Here is a 21046-nt window from a genome sequence, read left to right as displayed (position 1 = left end):
CCCTATCTATAATATTTTTCTCAAGCTACCTGTCACCAAGCCCACAAAATACCATATGCTCAAATTAGGCTAAACTAACTGTATATCAGAAGAATGGTTTAGGGCTCCTGGGTGGCTCAGTCGGTTAAGCATCTGCCTTCGGCTCAGGTCATGATCCTGGAGTCCCAGGATCAAGTTCCGCCTCAGGTCCCCTGCTCAGTGGGGAGTCTGTTTCTCCCTCTGACCCTCCCCTCTCTCGTACTTTCTCTCTCTCTCAAATAAATAAACAAAATCTTTTAAAAAAAAAAGATTAAGACTTGATTTTACAAAGCTTTCTACCCAGTTTGTCCCATGATACAGAGGAATATACACTGTTCTTAATAGTTTATCCATTGAAAAACTCTTTAGGCATCATTAATTATCAAGTAGATTCCATGATTAGGATACAGAGAATGGCAAAATGTGTGTGTGTGTGTGTGTGTGCACGCGCGCATGCTTTGAATATGTAATGCCTTTTTTCCAGTGAAGAAATTTTAGAATTTCTTCTTCTATCATATCTAGATTTCTGAATTATGGAGGTCAACACTGTTTAGTATTTGGACATTATTTTTTCCTAAATGAAAATATAACTCCAAATCACTCTGAGCAGTCTGTTTATATTTCTGCATAACTGAAGAGTTTAACTTTATTTAATGGGATCTTTGAGCTCAGCATAGTGGGAAAAACAGGATACTCTCTCTGGCAAAGCTATGTGGCAGTTTTGTAAAATAAGCTCTCGATAAGGCTATAATCCCTTTGTTGGCTTAACCATGATTAGATTTGAGACTCTGGAAAAGTCCACAAAGGACTTTCATGTAACAGGGTAAAAAATTTATTACTCACATATTCAGAAGGGCACCAGAGGGAGAGATGTTAAGGCCTTTGTTCAATGCATGATTACAGCAAATCTTTAAAGTCAAATTGGATATACCTCTAATTCTGAGAATTCTGAAGACCTTGCCCTATTCCTAGTCCTCTGAGGGACAGATACATGTGGTTGGCATAGCAATAAGGGAAGAGGTAGTATATCTTCCAATATATCTGACTTATGGGGCAAAGATGTACTCTCATGATTTAGTTCTGAGTTTAAGTTCAGTTGGGCTGAAAATCATATCCAGGAAGCAAATAGCAGATTAGAAGGATTCATCCTTGGCCCACTAATCCTACATATTGGTGGTCAGTAGGAGGAAAGAGAGGCTTTGATGAGTCTTTGTAGTTTTGACTCAAATCTGTGAGGGTTTGTATTGTTGGAAAGTGAGGCATGTGGGTGTGCTAGGGTAGACTTCATCCTTGAGCTGTAGTCATCATTTAAAGAAGTGATAGGCAGAGCCACAGACAACCTCACATGGCCAAGACCATATTCACTGGCACTCTGTCAAATCCTGCTTCCCCATCCTCCAGAATCTTCTGGTGTGCAGGCAGGCCCTCAAATGTGTCATTCCACAGCAATGGGTCTCAGTCTTGTCTACATTGAGAAAAATGGATGAATGAGAAAATGATGAATGAGAAAATCCTGATGCCTAGGCTTACCTAACTCGATTAAATCAGAAATGCTGAGGACCAGGGCTCAGGCATTAGTAGTTTTTAAAGCTGTCAAGGGGTCCAATAGGCAGCTCAAGTTGAGAACACTGTTTTCAAGTTCTACATTCAATGATGGAGAATCAACACTCTCAGTCTCCTAACCTGTGGCATGTGGACTTTTTTGGAGGACCCCAGTAAGGTCTGGGGTAATGTATTATACATAGGAGTTTGGGAACTTAGGATAGGACTGATCTTCACTATAAATTCAATACAGCTAGAATCAGCTGAACTCACAAACTCCATCAATAGCTATCAGTTCACAGACATTAAAAAGGCCAGGCTCCAAAGAGCTGAGTGTTGCCATTTTTCTCCTCCTTTTCCATTGTGGTGTTCTACATCTTTCCATTCACTGCCCAACCCCAGTTTGCTGTCTGGCTATGCTCTTATTTTTAACTAAGAAAAATAAATTTGTGGGCTGTGCTGACTATTCTTTGCCCCTCTGATAAGGCAGTCAGCAGTTGTGTTCACAAAGATGTGGAAGGTGGATCTGTTCCAATAATCAATGAGGACAATCATGTTTTGAGTTGTAAAGAGGTCACTTAGTGAGAGTGATAAAGTCCATTGTATTTCCTTTTTGAAACTGGATGAAGGGATGTGAAGAAAGGGAGAAAGGATGCTGTAGGAAGTGATATACACAGTTTTGTTGCTACTTATCTCCTACATTGAAGATAAAGAGCTTGGAAAACAAGGGCCTTTAGAGTTGTAAGCTCTTTGGTGTCCTCTTAGACTAGTTCCTTGAGTCTGGCCCCTGATGAACTAAATAACGGGCAGAACTCCAGTCTTCAAGTGCCTTTGCTGTAGGTCCTGGAACACATCTGTTATCTTTCAATCTATTTCACCCAGGAAACCATCTTTTTCACTTACAGAGGGAGAAATAGTAAACAACTTAAGATCCAAAAAGTTTATATACCACACATGCTGAAAATCCTATGCTAAGCTGGCTAGGCAGAAGTTTCAAGTGGAAGTAATTGCTAAGATTCTTGCCTCTCCTCAGAAGCCTGGAGAAGGTATTCTACTCTGTTTTTAACCTCTCCCAAAGATAGTGCTAAAGGCACAAAACTGTGATCCTGTTCTTGGAAAACTTACACACATAGCTGTTTTTGTATATGGTTGAGGCATATGTAGGGTGTGATGTCTGTTTAGGGAAACAATTTCTTGAGTTGTGTTTAGCTGTATAATTGCTCAAATTTAGTTTTTGTGTGTTTAGGAAAACAGTTTCTTATGTGAAATGATTTCAATCATTTGATGAAAATGGATTGGTATCTATATCACAAGTATGAATTTTACAAAGGAGGGAAATTATATTTATTAAGAAAAAAGACACAAAGAATTTTTTGTTTGAAATTTCTTAGGGAAGATTTTTAAGAAAGGAGAGTTCAAGATTTTTCTTAGTCTTTTGTTCCTGTAACATCTGCTAGTCAATCTGATGCACTATAAGATAGTGAACTAAATAGCTACAAGATTTGAAAGTTCCAATCCTGGCTCTGTCATTTAACTGGCCAGGTGACTTTGAACAGGTTACTCAGCTTTTCCACATCCCAATCTCCACATCTGTAAGTAGGATTTAAAATAGTACTTACCTGATAGGGTGGATATGAAGTTTAAACCAGATCATAAAATTAAGTTAGTATTGTTAGAATAGTTTAAGAATCTCACTTCAGTTTAATGCAGAAACTACTTTTTACTTTTAGAAGGAATTTTGATCTTGATTATAAAGACCAGTGTGGTTAGCTGACCTTGGATTTTTCTTGAGGAGCATAATACATTAAAAGGTAAAACTGCTTTTTTTTTTTTCCCCAATATGTGCCCTCTTTAATACCCGTCACCAGGCTAACCCATCCCCCCACCCCCTCCCCTCTAGAACCCTCAGTTTGTTTCTCAGAGTCCATAGTCTCTCATGGTTCATCTCCCCCTCCAATTTCCCCCCCTTCATTTTTCCCCTCCTACTATCTTCTTTTTTTTTTTTAAACATATAATGTATTATTTGTTTCAGAGGTACAGCTCTGTGATTCATCAGTCTTACATCAACAGATGAATGGATAAAGAAGATGTGGTATATATATATACAATAGAATATTATGTACAACTGCTTTTGAAAATTAGAATTTACTTTTTATTTCTTTGTGAGCACTAATGAAAATATAGCACATCTTCCTTAAGAAAAATTGAGTCTTATCAACTGCGATATAATCCAACTAATGAATTTTTTTTATCTTGCTTTAGATCTTAGAATCCCAGAGTATTAACGCTAAATGGAAACTTAAAAAACATTTTTTTTCAGGTGTACTGCAGAATCTGACATATTTAAGCCTTCAAAAGGAAGAAGACCCATGAAGACATGATCTCTCTTGCCACCACCCTCAATCCCTGTCCTTCTCTCTTTCTGTGTCTCTGTCTCTCTCTCCTCTGACAATTCCACTCTTCCAAAATAAGAAGTTCTGTCTCTGCCCTCCCTACTACTTAAATCCTTTTTGCATCCTGCATGCTCTGGGTGCCTCAGTCTGGACTGGTTGCTGATGGGGACTCTTCAACTTAGGTATTGCTGACTATGGTATTGACTATGGGGGAAGATTTGGATTCTAGTCAGTGAGAGAGCAAAAGTGGGGGGCTCTGTTTGATTTTGGTCCACCTATCATCTAGAGTTCTGGTTTATTTTCTTGCTGATTTTTCCTGGAAGCAAACATACCTTGCCAGGATGAACATTCATCTTAGGAGAAGACAACAAACATAATCTAATCTCATAGGATGAAAATATTCCTTTTGATATCAAGGCTTTGACTCTGCCTTTTGTGAAAACGTTACTTTAGTAACCTTAATAACATGATCTGCTGGCTGTAAGTGGCTCTCTTTGCTATTCTGGAGAGTCAGAAACAACTCTAGGAGGACAGAGAGTAGGGATTTTTCTGCTATGTTACCTGCCATATCACTTGCATAGAGAATAAGGCTGAGCACAAAAAATAGCTCAATATATATTGGTTGAAATAATGAATTTATTTATGGTCCAAACTTATTATCCTGACCACCACCCACTGGAAGAAGAGACTTCTAAATTCATCCTGTAGTACATATGCACACACACACATACACGTATATGCATTCATACATGCACACACACAGAGTACAGAGTTTGGATCTTTCTTTGCAGGGGTAGCAGGCCAGAGGCTTTTAGGTCCAGGCTGTTTTTGATTCCTGCAGACCATTGGTTGGATGCAGAGCAGCACCTCATTTGCTTAACGGCTGAAGGTGAGCATACCCAAGAAAGCAATTGGGGAGGTTATATATGTATACATGTTATCAATCTTAAGGGTCTTGGTGGAGAGGGTGAATCAGGGTAGAGCCACTGGGATAAAGGGAGTTAGAGATCAAATGAGAAAGAATGTTCCAAATATAGTGTAGGAAAGTCAAATTTTGGAGTAATTCTCAGATTCCAGGCAGGGAGCAACATGACTTTTACAAGGTGACTGTGACTTCAGTGTGGGTGAGGACAGAGTAAAGACAATGATCTGGTATGGTTAGATATATTAAAAAGGAGGGTTCTCTTTACTAAAATATACACATCTTCAAGGAAAAGGGGCTTTAATTATTTCTTAAGGTTTGAATCAATTCAGAAAGTGATTTTTCAGGTAAGGGAAAATCTAATAAGGCTCTATATCAGTCAGGATCCTGTCAGGAAAGCCCAGTCCATGCCAGGTAATCCAATATTAATAATTTATATGAATGGGTAGAAGAGATGTGACACACACACACACACACACACACACACACAGGAATATTACTCAGCCATAAAAATGAATGAAATCTAGCCATTTGCAAAACATGGATGGACCTGAAGGGTATTATGCTAAGTGAAATAAGTCAGACAGAGAAAGGCAACTACTGTATGATTTCACTTATAAATGTGGAATTTAAAAACAAAAACAACAACAACAAAAACAAAACAAAACAAAAAAACAACAAATGAACAAACAAAACAAAATAGAAACAGACTCATAAATACAAAGATCAAACTGGTGGTCTCCAGAGGGATGAAAGGTGGGAAGATGGATGAAATTGGTGAATAAGATTAAGAGGTACAAACTTCCAGTTATAAAAAAAATAAGTCATGGGGATGTAATATACAGCATAGGGAATATAGTCAATAATATTATAATAACTTTGCATAGTGACAGCTGGTAGTTACACTTAGCATAGTGAACATTTCATAACGTGTATATAAGTGACAAATCACTGTGTTGTACACTTGAAACTAATATGATATTATATATCAATTATACTTCAATAAAAAAGGTAATACAATCATAATAATTTAATACAGAGAAGTAGTTACAAAGGGACTGGAAAGCTAAGAAACCAAATAAGGTGTTTCAAAGAGTAACAACTCAAAGATTGGTAAAAGGGGGAAGACGCCAACACTAACAGCGATGCAGGGACAAAAGAAGTAGATGATGCTTACTATAACTTAGGAGTCATTGCCACCTGGAGCTGGATCTACAAGATGGCTGCTGGATAGAAGATGGGACCATAGAAGAGGAATGATCATCAGGAGCTAATATTATGGAGAAGATACAGCCAGTGCTGGAGATATAGCCTAAAGCAGAGGAACAGGAGGAGAAATTTTCTGGCTTCTCTTTTCTTCTCATTTTCCAATCCCCTGCTAGTCTGCCAATGAACTATATCTAGTTGGACATCAGCTGGCAAGAGAGTTTGGAAATACCACTTAAAGGGAAGGACATAAAATAAATTTGAGAATAAAAGGTAAGTGACTAGAACAGTGGACTAAATAGGGACAATTTATTTTTCCTATTTAATAAGAGATCCTGAGATAAATACTTGTTAGTGTTGGTTCAGTGTCTATAAGGTAAAAGCAGATGAACTTGAAATTCTCCTGACCTTCCCTTAGTCACTTGAGATGGCTGGTGCAGCTCCATTTCTTACGTCCTATGTGCAAGACAGGAAGGAGAGGGAAGGGTCATGCAATCATTTATGTCTTTATTTATCAGAAAAATTAATTTTCATTTTCTAGAATATGCCTGGTTGACTTCCACTTGAGTTCTCACTGATCAGACTGAAAGGCTGAGAAACTGGGAAAAGGGTGGTCATAATTGGCTTAGACCAACTATGGTTCCCCCTCTGAAGTTGTGCATAATGCCAGTATAAACAAAGCAAGATTTCAGATGGCAAATTAAGAGTGGGGAAAGGAAAGTGGGTAGTGTCTGCCAGAGTCAAAGGTCTTCTGGACTCCCACTTGTTATGACTTGTTTCTGGCTTTAAAGTTTCAGAGCAGGGGGAAGAGTCTAAGATGGCAGAGGATTAGGCAACCTTAATTTCATCTGGTCCCAGGAATTCAGCTAGATAGCTATCAAATCATTCTGAACACCTGTGAACTGAACTGGAGATCAAAGAAAAGAATAGCTGCAACTCTATGAATAGAAAAGCGAACACTTTTTGCAAGGTAGGAGATGCAGAGTAGTGAATGCAAAGCGATATATGGGAAGATAGACTGGAGTGGAGGTGGCCTTCATCAGCTGGCTACCAGAAAGTGATATAGCAGAAGAGCACAAAATCAGAACTTTTAGAAGTTTGCTCCAGTGAGGAACATCACTCAGTTGGTTAAGTGGGGGCAGAACCCTAAGTAGGACAGTGTGGTCTCAGGACCCTCGGGGTCACAGAAAGACCAGGGGTGCCTGAATGTGGCAGAGCTCCCAGGCACCAGAGCAGGGAAGCCACCTGCAAAGAGAACCCAGGAGTGGGCTCTCAGCTCGGGGTTGCCATATACCATGAACCACGGTTAGGCAACTGCTCTCCGCCAACCAGGAGCCCAGCAAGCATCAGAACCCACAAGACCCCCAGGAGGAGTGGGGTGGGAGAACACTGCAGGAGTCTGCAGGTTTTGGAGACTCAAAACGGGTTGTGTACTTGAGATAGAAATGCTTGGTCACAGGCTGGGTGAGCACTGAGTGTGGCTGGAGACCAGGGAGACAGGGGTGACTGACTGCTTTTCCTTGAGGGTGCACTGAGGAGTGGGGACCCAAGCTCTTGGCTTTGGGGCTAGAGATTGGGAGGCTGCCATTTTCATTCTCTTTCTCTAAAGCGGCACAGAAAGCCTTCAGGGAACAAAAGCCACATAGAGCAACCTGGAGCAACTTACTTAGCCTGACCCCTGGCAAGGGCGGTGCAATCCTGCCTGGGGCAAATAGACTCGAGAATCAATGCAACAGCACCACCCCCACCCCCAGAAGATCCACAAGAACATCCAGCCAAGACCAAGTTTACCAATCAACGAGAACTGCAAACTCCAGGGCTAGGGGAATACAGTATGTAGAATTCATGGTTTTCCCCCATGATTCTTTAGTCTTTCAGCTTTAATTTAAAAAAAAAAAAAATTTCTTTCCTTTTTCAACCAATTTCTTATTTTATCAACTCCTTTTTAAAATCTTTTCTAATTTTCATTTTTACAGTTATGTTCTATTCCTTTATTGTATTTAATCTTATTTTTGTATATATATATAAGTTTTCCTTTCTTTACAATTTTGCAATGCAGTTTCTTCTAACAGACCAAAATACACCCAAAATCTAGTGTATGGCTCTGTTCTATTCATCTGTCTGATCATATTCTCTTTTTTGTTGTTGTTGTTTTCTTTTTCTTTTTTCTTTTTTTTGTTAAAGACTTATCTTTACATCTTTCACCTTTAAAGTTACATTCCATCCTTTCAATGTATTTAATTTTGTTTTTGTGTATATAACTTTTACTTTCTTTACAATTTGGACATGTAGTTTCTTCTAGCAAACTGACCAAAATACACTCAGGAGACAATGTATTGCTCTGTTCTCTTCACCTACTGTTTATATCCCTTCCTTTTGTTGTTGTTGTTTTTTTTCTCTTTTGTTTTTTTCTTGTCTTTTAATTTCCATTTACAGTTATGTTCTCCCCTTTCATTGTATTTAATTATATTTTTGTACATATATAAATTTCTCTTTCTTTATAATTTTGGGATCTAATTTTCTAAAACACAGACCAAAATTACACACCAAATCCAGTGTATTGCTCTATTCTACTCACCTGTCTGATTATATTCTTTTTTTTTTTTTTTTTTTGATTCCCAGTTTCGGGTCTCATCTGATTTGTTTAGTGTATATTTCCCTGGGGTGATTGTTGCCATTTTAGTATTTTGTTCTCTCATTCATCTATTCTTCTCTGGACAGAATGACAAGATGGAAAACTCACCTCAAAAAAGAGAACAAGAGACAGTACTGACTGCCAGGGACCTAATTAGTATGGACATTAGTAAGATGTCAGAACTAGAGTTCAGAATAATGATTATGAAGATACTAAGTGGGCTTGAAAAAAAGCATAAAACACATTAGAGAATCCCTTTCTAACCAAATCTAACCCAATCTAACCAAGTCAAAATCAAAAAGGCTATTAATGAGGCGCAATCAAAAATGGAGGCTCAAACTGCTAGGATAAATGATGCAGAAGAGAGAATTAGTGATATAGAAGACCAAATGATGGAGAATAAAGAAGCTGAGAAAAAGAAAGATAAACAACTACTGGATCAGAACGGGAGATTTCAAGAGATAAGTGATACTATAAAGCAAAACAATATTAGAATAATTGGGATCCCAGAAGAAGAGGAAAGAGAGAAGGGGGCAGAGGGTATACTGAGGCAAATTATAGTGGAGAACTTCCCTGATCAGGAGAAGGAAACAGGCATCAAAATCCAGGAGACATAGAGAATCCCCCTCAAAATCAATAAAAACAGGTCAACACCCTGACATATGATAATGAAACTTACAAATCTCGGAGACAAAGAGAAAATCCTGAAAGCAGCTTGGGACAAGATGTTGGTAACCTACAGGGGTAGAAATATTAGGTTGGCAGCAGACCTATCCACAGAGACCTGGCAAGCCAGAAAGGACTGGCATGATATATTCAGGGTGCTATATAAGAAAAATATGCAGCCAAGAATACTTTATCCAGTTAGGACATCTTTCAAAATAGGAGTGCTAAAAAGTTTCCAGGACAAACAGAAACTTAAAGAATTTGTGATCACAAAACCAGCCCTATAAGAAATATTAAAAGGGGTCCTCTAAGCAAAGAGAGAGCCCCAAAATAACATAGACCAGAAAGGAACAGAGACAATATAAATTAACAGTCACTTTACAGGCAACACAATGGCACTAAATCCATATCTTTCAATAGTTACTCTGAATGTAAATGGGCTAAATGCCCCAATCAAAAGGCACAGGGTATCAGATTGGATAAAAAAGCAAACCCTATCGATATGCTGTCTGCAAGAGACTCATTTTAGACCCAAAGACACTTCCAGATTGAAAGTGAGGGGGTGGAAAACCATTACCATGCTAATGGACATCAAAAGAAAGCTGGGGTGGCAATCCTTATATCAGACAAATTAAATTTTAAACCAAAGACTATAATAAGAGAGGAGGAAGGTCACTATATCCTACTTAAAGGGTCTATCCAACAAGAAGTTCTAACAATTGTAAATATCTATGCCCCTAACATGGGAGCAGCCAATTATATAAGCCAATTAATAACAAAATCAAAGAAACACATCGACAACAATACAATAATAGTAGGGGACTTTAACACCCACCACATGGAAATGGACAGATCATCTAAGCAAAAGATCAACAAGGAAATAAAGGCTTTAAATGACAAGCTGGACCAGATGGACTTCACAGATATATTCAGAACATTCCATCCCAAAGCAACAGAATACACATTCTTCTCTAGTGCCCATGGAACATTCTCCAGAATAGATCACATCCTAGGTCACAAATCAGGTCTCAACTGGTACCAAAAGATTGGGATCATTCCCTGCATATTTTCGGACCACAGGGCTTTGAAACTAGAACTCAATCACAAGAGGAAAGTCAGAAAGAACTCAAATACATGGAGGCTAAAGAGCATCCTACTAAAGAATGAATGGGTCAACCAGCAAATTAAAGAAGAATTTAAAAAATTCATGGAAACCAATGAAAATGAAAACACAACTGTTCAAAATCTTTGGGATGCAGCAAAGGCGGTCCTAAGAGGAAAGTACATAGCAATACAAGCCTTTCTCAAGAAACAAGAAAGGTCTCAAATACAGAACCCAACCCTACACCTAACGGAGCTGGAGAAAGAACAGCAAATAAAGCCTAAACCCAGCAGGAGAAGAGAAATAATAAAGATCAGAGCAGAAATCAATGAAATAGAAACCAAAAGAACAGTAGAACAGATCAATGAAACTAGGAGCTGGTTCTTTGAAAGAATTAATAAGATTGATAGACCCCTGGTCAGACTTATCAAAAAGAAAAGAGAAAGGACCCAAATAAATAAAATCATGAATGAAAGAGGAGAGATCATAACCAACACCAAAGAAATACAGACAATTATAAGAACATTTTTGAGCAACTATATGCCAGCAAATTAGACAATCTGGAAGAAATGGATGCATTCCTAGAGAAGTATAAACTGCCAGAACTGAACCAGGAAGAAACAGAAAACCTGAACAGACCCATAACCAGTAAGGAAATTGAAGCAGTAATCAAAAATCTCCCAACAAACAAGAGCCCAGGGCCAGATGGCTTCCCGGGGGAATTCTACCAAACATTTAAAGAAGATTAATACCAATGCTTCTGAAGCTGTTTCAAAAAATAGAAATGAAAAGAAAACTTCCAAACTCTTTCTACGAGCCTAGCATTACCTTGATCCCAAACCAGACAAAGACCTCACCAAAAAGGAGAATTACAGACCAATATCCCTGATGAACATGGATGCAGTAATTCTCACCAATGTATTAGCCAATAGGATCCAACAGTACATTAAAAGGATTATTCACCACTACCAAGGAATTTATTCCTGGGCTGCAAGGTTGGTTCAACATCCACAAATCAATCAATGTGAAAACCTCAACTCTATGGTCAACTAATCTTCGACAAAGCAGCAAAGAATATCCAATGGAAAAAAGACAGTCTCTTCAACAAATGGTGTTGGGAAAATTGGACAGCCACATGCAGAAGAATGACTCTGGACCGTTTCCTTACACCACACACAAAAATAGACTCAAAATGGATGAAAGACCTAAATGTGATACAGGAATCCATCAAAATCCTTGGAGATTTTGGAGAACACAGGGAGCAACCTCTTCTACCTTGGCTGCAGAACTTCTTGCTAGACATGTCTCCAAAGGCAAGGAAAACCAAGGCAAAAATAAACTATAGGGACTTCATTAAGATAAAAAGCTTTCGCAAAGGATAAAAAGCAAAGGCAACAGTTGACAAAAGGAAAAGACAACTGACAGAATGGGAGAAGATATTTGCAAATGACATATCAGATGAAGGGCTAGTATCCAAAATCTATAAAGAATATATCAAACTCAACACTCAAAGAACAAATAATCCAATCAAGAAATGAACAGAAGACATGAACAGATATTTCTCCAAAGAAGACCTTCAAATGGCCAACAGATGCATGAAAAGATGCTCAGAATTACTAGGCATCAGGGAAATACAAATCAAAACCACAATGAGATGCCACCTCACACCAGTCAGAATTGCTAAAATTAACAAGCCAGGAAAGACAGATGTCATCTGGTTCTGTTTACATAAGACTCACTGAATAAACATTCAACACATATTTATTCAGCATCTACCCTGTACCAGGCACTGTTCTAGGATGTTGAGACACCTCAGTGAACAAATTGGCAAACATCATTAACCCTCATAGAGCTTACATTCTGCTGAGAAAAGACAGACAATAAAAAGTAAACAGTCATTAGAAGGAGATAAGTGCTATGGAAAAAAGCAAACATAGCAAAGTGAAGGGATTGGAAGTTCCAGGGCAGGACTATTTGCAATTTTAAGTAAGATGTCTGGGGGTAGGACTCTTTTATGCTGTAGCCTCATTGGACTTTACTAGCACGGTTCTATTTCTTCTTAAAAAATCAGGTCTGGCCTTTGTCATTCTTTGGGATCCTCACACTTCCCCTGGATCTAGATAAAAGCCATTAGAGTGTTTGATTCAGAGTTTCTCTATCTTTCAAAGTAATAATTTTCTGTTCTTTGAAGCTATAATTTGTGTTATTTTTGTTCCAGATTGCAGAAGAGAGTATATTAAACAACTACATCATTCAAGATTTAAAGAAATAAATCTACTTCCACCAGCAGTTTTAGAGTTTGATTAGTTTCTGTCAACATGCCCCTTATTGAAACATTTCTGAATTAAATAGTTGCTAAAAATAGATATGCTAGGGTTGAAATAGAGATGTACCTTAAGAATTTCCAACCACTGACTTCATGCTAACTTTATGCTTAACCACATAATTTTTCTGATCTAGAATTTTGATCTTTAGAGTACAGTTGTTTTCCCAAGAGGACGGTATAAAGATGATTACTTAGTTGCAAGACTGAGTTTTTATATGGCTATCCATCCCTTACCTGTTATATTCCACTTCCTTTCATCAACTGTGACTGGGCCAGCCCTCACCTGGCATCCTGTTCCTATCCTACCTAGGAGTCACATAGTTGGGTCCAGAGCTAGGTTCCCAGATCTGCCCTACCAGTTCTACCCTGAATAAGTGACCAGCTGCCCCTGCTGGAGGATAGCCCAGGCTTGCAGGAACACATTTTTCTCTTAGAACATCAAGGGCAATTTTCATATAAATCCAGTGCCATAGTGTTATCCCAATTGGCTTTGTCCTCTATTTACCAAACACCATTTCATTTCTAAATACACTTTCTCTTTCCTAGAACTTCTTATTAGGAATATTCTTCCTTCTATAACCCTAGTAGTAAGTTAGGAAAACTTGTATGCTTTAGAGGAATCTGGAATTTGTGTTTAGAGATAAAAACCAAAGTAATTAAGTTACTGTTCTATTATTCTGGTGCTGGATAATTTTTTAAAAATTGGATTGCCCCCTGAGTCTTCAATCATCTATGTGCTGATGATAGAAAAAGCCTTTGATATTTCAATAGGTCATAGGGAAGACAGTTGAGGAATTCATTGGCAAGCTTTGGGTGTTGCTTTTTACAGTATTTAATTCTGAAATGTAGATGATTCATTGCCAGATTATTGCTACAAGACTGCAAAAATCTCAAAGAATTTTTATATAAGATTTCAAATGGGGTTGTAAAAAACAGACTTCTGAAGAGAAAGATGCACATAAATCACATAAATCAACAGAGTGTTTATATATGGTGCCATGTGGGGGAATCCTGGTATAGCATTAATCCCTCTTGGAATGTACTGAATTTACGGAACGTGGAACATTTTTGTCAGAGTCTGAGTACTCATTCTTAATATACCACCACCTGTCTGAAACTAGAGTTTGCTTTAGTATTTACTATGAGACTATAATATTATCAATGCAGTGAACCATCATATGGATTTATAGCAGAGAAAAGCTATTAGCCAGCCAATGAAAAGGTTGAACACTTGAACAAAGGTTTATTGACAAAACTACTATGTGTCAAATACTTTGCCAGTTTGCAGGGATACAGATTTGAAAAAACACACTCCCAATTTTGGAGTCCAGGCCAGGAATTGCATACATTGGACACGTGTTCCACTATTCCTTCATGTAGATTTCACACCCTTTTTTCCTTCCAAGCCTAGCTGCTCAGGGGACACACTCTTCAACACAGCCCTTCAGGAAGCCATCACCAAATTATTTGTGTTTGCATGTGAGATAATAGTAATACTATTTCATAACTAATAAGAGCTCATAATTATGGGGACTGACTCTACAGCCAGGGCTCTATGCCATGTCCATGTATTACCTCATGTTAGTTCCACAAAAGTTCCAATAGGTAACTATTATTATTATTATTATTCCCATTTTACAGATAAGAAAGTTGAGGCTTAGAGAGACTAATTTGCCACATTGACATGGCTGGTAAACATCAAAGTCACCATCTGAACCCAGGCAGTCAGAATCAAATGTTCATACTACCCAATACTGCCTGTTATATTCCATCTCTGATTAAGCCCATCAACTGTTTTAATATTAAATCCTCTTATTTAGTTTTTTAGATTTTCTTTTTCAAATCTATGTCTATTAGATATTCTTTTTTTTTTTTTTAAGATTTTATTTATTTATTTGACAGAGAGAGACAGCGAGAGAGGGAACACAAGCAGAGGGAGCTGGAGAGGGAGAAGTAGGCTCCCCGCTGAGCAGGGAGCCCGATGTGGGACTCGATCCCAGGATGCTGGGATCATGACCCGAGCTGAAGGCAGACACTTAATGACTGAGCCACCCAGGTGCCCCTATATATTCATTTTTTTAAAAGATTTATTTATTTTAGAGAGAGAGAGAGAGAGCATGAGCGGGAGGGATAGAGGGAGAGAAAATCTTAAGCAGACTCCTCGCTGAGTGTGGAGCCTGATGTGGGACTCAGTCTATGACCCTGAGATCATGACCTGAGCTGAAACTAAGGGTCGGTGCTTGAATGACTGCACCACCTAGGTGCCCCTGTTAGATATTCTTTTCATTCATGCATGCAAAAATTACTGAACAAGAACTAAGTTCCAAACCCTGGGCTAGACATTGAGAAACAGCAGTGAATAAGGCAAAGAAGTTTCCCACCATGTGGACCTGATATTCTGTACCTGTCTGAATGAGCATCCTGTTCTTTAACTCTAGAACTCTGTCCTGGAGACTTTATTTTGTGAATTTTAGGAGCAGGTGTGTCCTAGGAACACTGCTTGCCGGGGACTTGCTGCAGCAGGATCCAGCTATGTGCCCACCACTCATTGTGCCAGGTGCCATGTCCCACAGCCTCAAAGAGAAGCTGGCTTTGGCCATCATGACTGTGGATCAGGTTGTTCTTTAGGATGTCGCAAAGACTGGGTATTGAAACTTCAAGACAAGACCAAGTCCTTAGAAGGATACACCTATAAGTTCTTGAGTCTGAAGATAGGAGATTTAGGCCACAACTATTATCATAGACCCAAACTGATTCTACGGTCCATGAAGTCACTGTGAACCTCAGTGAAACAGAAAGGAAGTTTCTTAGGCAGGTAGGCAGATAGAGAGTGGGGCATCGGATACAATAACTCAACCATGTGACAAAGGGTTCTTAGGTAGGCAACTCTTGTCTCTTAGGGAAGTTGTTATAGATTTTTTTCTTCTGGAGAACAAGGTAAAAATCTGGTTACCTTTTGTGGTTCAGCTCCCTGGGAGCATGTGTATTGTAAAATTTGGAAAAGATCAAATGCATTGAATATGTATATAAACATTTTTTATGTAAAAAAATGAACATGTACGTAAAAAAAGCATGAATATGTACCTAAGCTCATATATTCCTAGATTCATATGTGTGAAATAAGAGGTACTAAAGACAGCTGTCTCAGATGACTGGAAGTGACCAGAAGGCTTAAAAAAACAGTAAAAACAGCATCTCCTGAGATGAGCTTAATAGTTTCCTGACATTCTAAATGTGAATGGCATAGAAGTAAGTAAAGTATACTTCTGACACCTAAGAAATAAGAGTAGAATCAGATTAAAGGTCTCATGTAGGTGAAAAGCCAGCCCATGTACTGTGAAGATGGAGACAAACCCAGGTAATGCAAAAGACTGGTGTGTACGCCTTGTGAGGAAGGTGTTTTTGGGTCACTAATGCTTCCTTTCGTCAGTGTGGTGAACTTGGTTCCTTGGACTGGCAGGCAAGGGATGAAGCATTTGGAGGGTGTAGAATGCCTCGATGGGTATAAGTGACTCGTTGGAATCATTCAAAGTTTACACCCACATATCAGTCTAGTTCTCTTTTTATTAACTCTCCTTCAAAATCATCCCGTCTAATGTAGTTCTGGAAACCCCAAGATGAGACTAGAACCATCAGAAAGCCCTACTCAGCTGTGTGATTGGTGTTCATTATAAACCACACTCCTCACCACCACAGTACTGCCCAGGGACAAATTTGCCTCCAGAGTGTGAAGTAGCACCTTGTGGACTGAGATTTAAAGATTATCAGGCTGTAGGGGAGAGGAAGTAAGGTCACTGTAACATGGATTGTTTTCTATCTTGAGGTATATCAGAGAATCCTAGGTTCTATGGATATGAAATTTCCCTTTAGCAGATATAGTACTTCCAAGTTAACCATAAAGACAGTGATAATCAGCCACGGTGTGGTGGTGCTATGACAAAGACAATCTGAAGCAAAGGGAAATAGGTTATGATCCTGGGTTCTGCATCTAGGGGGCTAGATTAGCTGAGGGGACATGTAGAGCCCAATGGCTCAGGGCAACATGGCATGGGGTGCTCAGAGGGAGAACTGAAAGTATCTGCCTCAATGAAATAGAATATCAGCCAATAGATGTGAGGAGAATCAGGCTACTAGCAATATGCTTTTCATCTCTGTGTACCTGCCACCCCCTGGGAGACAGGGTTCTAGGGCTCAGCTTTGGTTACTAGGCTTTAGGCATGAATCCTGCTAAGCAATCAGGAAGAAGAGATGTTCTATGTACCTACCACAGCCCCACCTACTGGAAGCATCCATAGTTGGTACCCACAGGAAATACATAGGTGAGGTTCCCACCTACAACTATGGGGAACAGGGTCAGAATAAGCATGGCTGAGTCTGAAGAACATGAATAATTGCTATTGTACCTTTGAACCTAGAAAATGCAGTTAATCTTTTAAGGATCTTTCTTCTGTATTACTTTTTCATGGCAACTGCTAAGCTCAGATTCTTTTTAAAAAGTAAAGTTATATTGAGCATCTACCACAAATCAGACATGAGCTAGGTTCTATTACCTGTGTTCCCTCATTTACCCCTAACAGCTCTGGGAAGCTGGTACAGTTTCCTTTACTTTTCAAATGGGAGAATGGGTCTCACAGAAGTCAGGGAGCGAGAGTTCACAGAGCTAGTAAGTAGGAAGCCTAGACGTGAGCTCTGACCTTCTGATGCTAACTCAATACATATGTAGGTGTTGATAAAAAATGAAACAATCTTAGTGTGAAAAATTGACTTATTTTAATGGAAGGTATATGACACAAGAAGATGCTTTTTGCAGATTCTATATATAATTTCTTCTGACACCCCCTGGTTGACTGTCCTGGGATAAGATTGACTAGACATGTGTAGGGCATATGTAGGAGAAGTTCAGCAAGAGCAAGTCAGGGCCTCTGTACAGGAGAGACTTACATTTCAGGCAGGCCACTGAGGTGAGGCTTGGTACAGAGAGACAGAGACCCAGATTCATTTAGAGCCAAATCATTAACTTGCTTTATAAGTTTATAAAGCTATAAAACTTTAGAAGTTTTATAATGGCTGAGTCCTCAATTTGGACAATAAATGCATGTGGTCACCCTACTTGTAAGGCCAGTCATTATCTGGCTCTTACAACTGGAATCACGTCTTTCGCCCTTCCTCCATGGTCCTCCCAGGCGTCAATCCTATTGAATCATGTTCAGATCCTGAAACCTGTTCTGCTTTCTTTAATCTCTAGGCTGTTGAACTTACTGTTTCTTCCCCCAACATCACTGCCCCACCCACACGCATGGCCCTTTTCTTTGCTGGGCGTAGGTCTACTTGTCTTTGCATGAGGGTTTTCTTATCACTTCCTCTAGGAAGTCTTTCCTGCCCCACCTTCCCTCCCCCAGCTGGGGTTAGCTGCCCTCCTACATGTTTCCATTTCCCCATCCCAGTACTTATCACAGCTTACTTCAACTTCCTGTCTACTGGACCCTGTCTCTCACTAGCCTGTAGTCACCATGAAGCTAGGCCAGTAACTTATTTGTAATTATATCTCCAGTGAAGGCCAGAGTGCCTGATTCATAGCAGGGGTTCCATAAACATTTCTGAGCTAAGGCTGAGGCCCAGTTTTCAGAATTGAAGGTCAAAGTTAGGGAGAGTTTAGAGGCCACAGTAATTGGGGCCAGAACCTAGATGATGGCTGGGCAGGATTGGCTTAAGTTTTGCCTTTTAGGTCAGGGCAAACCTTTGGATGGGGATCAAGGAACCTCACTTGGAGGGCTGTGGAAGCTGGGACCCAGAAGGGCCTGATTCCGGAAAACAGAGACACTCACCAATACCAATTTGGCACCAAATCGGGAAGACAAAATCTCAGAAGATGCATCCCCTCTCTTGGATGCTTTGGGGTCTAGCTTCAGCCCTGATCTCTGCATATGGAAGGGGTGGGGTGGGGTAGAGATAGAACATGTTGTAAGGGAGAAAACATGGATAAGGGGAAACTAACAGAACCTCACTCTCTGGCCTCTATGTCCAGTTCTCAAGACATGACCTCTTTTAGTCTTTGTTATTTTACTCATCCCAACCTCTCACAACCTTGGACATCTGGTCTCTGCCCTTGCCTCCTGTGCCCAAACCCCATCCCTAATATCAGCTTCGAACGTGGCTCTTCCAACAGATGCTTCCTGTTGAATTCATCCTTGCCTTTGCAACATTAGTCCTTGCCTTTTAAAGGTTCATTGTAAGCATCATCATTCCTCAGGCTGATCCATTTCCTAACAGTGGACCCCACAGGGCCTTGGTCTCTCTTCCTCTTAAACCAGCTGATGACCTGGCCTTCAGGTCCCTCAGATCCCCATCTAGGCATGCCTCCTGCTAGCTCTTTGGCTGGAGCTAGACCAAACTTCACCTGGCATTTTTATATCATAGTCCAGTATGTTTTTTTTTTTTTTTATTTTAACCAGTATGTGCTTTACAGGATCAAGAGATTATATGGAAAGGTGAGGGTCATCTCAGCCTGAGTGAGATCTGGAGAACAGAAGAGCCATGCTGTGCAGTGACTAGCCACTCACACAACAATATTTACTGAGAACCTACTGGATGCCCGCTATCAATTCATACAAAAAAATACTTAGAGTAAAAAGTAATAAGAAAGATATGAACAATATTTAAAAATTAGTTACCTATTACTATGGCAATTTAAATATTACTCTATCTTCTCCAGCATCCAAAAATGTGCTTCACCACTTCTGGCAGACACCGCAGAGACCAGTGTGCGAGCCTCCAGCCAAAGGGCATCACTAACCATTACTTCACAATGCAGGAAGCTGCCTGCCTTTTACCTGGTGCAGAGCCTCCTTCTCTGCTTCTCTTGTCCCTGAGGGCTGCACACCTCCACACGTCCAAGTGCTAATTTTACTTTCTAACAGATTCAGTGAAATTGAAGGCTTGTGGGTTCTTTTCAGAAGGAGAAAGGAACCCTGGGTAAGAAATAGCTCACCAGTGGGTGAGGCAATGGGTGAATTACCTGCTTTCGGCTTTTGAAGTTTAACGAATTCTCATTAGACACAGAGGGAACAAAACTTTACTGACTTGCCTCTCATAAAAAAGGGTATTGGGGGGTGGGGCTATTGGATTCCAGACCTAGATCTGCAATTGCTGGCAGCTAGCTCTTAAGTGTATACTGGTTAGCATCTTATGATGATGTGGGTGCCAGGGTGGATTTAAATGACACCCTTAAATGAGCCTCAGGATCTCCTCTGGAGCTGTACTCACTACCCCTGTGGAGTCGGAGACACATCTAAATTCATCAAACATTTATCACACTTTGCCTACCAAACATCCAAGTCCCTCAGGGATCCTGCTTAGATGCTTACGCCTTCTAGTACTGACAGGCATTGAGCCATAGGCAATAGAGGCCAGGTGATATAGAGCCCAGGTAACATGTTGATAGTACATGATCTTTCAGAGAAAATACAGGCTTAATTTAAAAGCCTGAATTAAGTAGTGACATTTCCTGTATTATCCGGGCTATAGAGAGATCTTTGACAATGGGAGAACTTTCTGGACAAGGGGATCTTCCAGCTCCATCAGGTTGCATTGATAGCCTCCAGCAGCTCGAGGGCCCAAGGCCACTGCAGGCCTACCTTTCTCCCAGTGGTTCTCCACCTTTTGTCCTGTGCTGAAAACATCTGTCCACCAGCAACAGTGGCTCCCAGAAGCAGGGGCTCTTACTTGGAGTTAGGGAGAGGGAGGTACATGCTCTCTTGGGGTGTGAGGGCCAGAATCCCATAGGGAAGCACTTTGAACACCCCCCTCCAGGGTGATTCTGATGTCCCCCAAGGTTGTGAGCCCACTATTTGATAATCGCTATAGGACTTAGAACTCTGGAGTATGGAATAGTCTGTGCTCAGACTCTTAAATCAGCCACGTGTCTTAGAGCTGTTTCTCCACCCGACTTGGACAGAAGTGTCCCAGACAGATGATGTCAGTGCAACCAGAGAGAAGACTTGCTAAAATCTGTGCTCTCACTGGCTGAGAAAACTTTTCCCGGAACCCTCAGGAACTGATGGTGGGAATGTAGACTGGGGAAGTCATTCTGGACAGCAATTTGGCAGTACTTGGTGAAATTAAGTGCACACCCTATGACCCAGCCATCCGTCTCTGGAGTCTACGCCCCAGAGAAACTCAGGCCTGGGTCCAATAGGAGGTGTGTAGGAGGGTGCTCCATGCAGTACTGGGTGCAGGA

At 40.1% G+C, this 21046-nt stretch overlaps 1 long non-coding RNA gene across 1 annotated transcript; it reads left to right on the top strand.

Moving 5' to 3' along the window:
* Positions 1-3826: 3826 nt before the first annotated feature.
* Positions 3827-12768, top strand: LOC144380892 (uncharacterized). Its single transcript, XR_013445204.1, has 3 exons — positions 3827-4842; positions 7691-7913; positions 12703-12768. It is a non-coding gene; the product is annotated as an uncharacterized LOC144380892 (long non-coding RNA).
* Positions 12769-21046: the final 8278 nt, after the last annotated feature.

The sequence above is a fragment of the Halichoerus grypus genome, chromosome 1 (assembly GCF_964656455.1).
Source record: "Halichoerus grypus chromosome 1, mHalGry1.hap1.1, whole genome shotgun sequence".
Taxonomy (NCBI): Eukaryota; Metazoa; Chordata; class Mammalia; order Carnivora; family Phocidae; genus Halichoerus; species Halichoerus grypus.
This window is presented reverse-complemented; position numbering and strand designations above follow the sequence as displayed.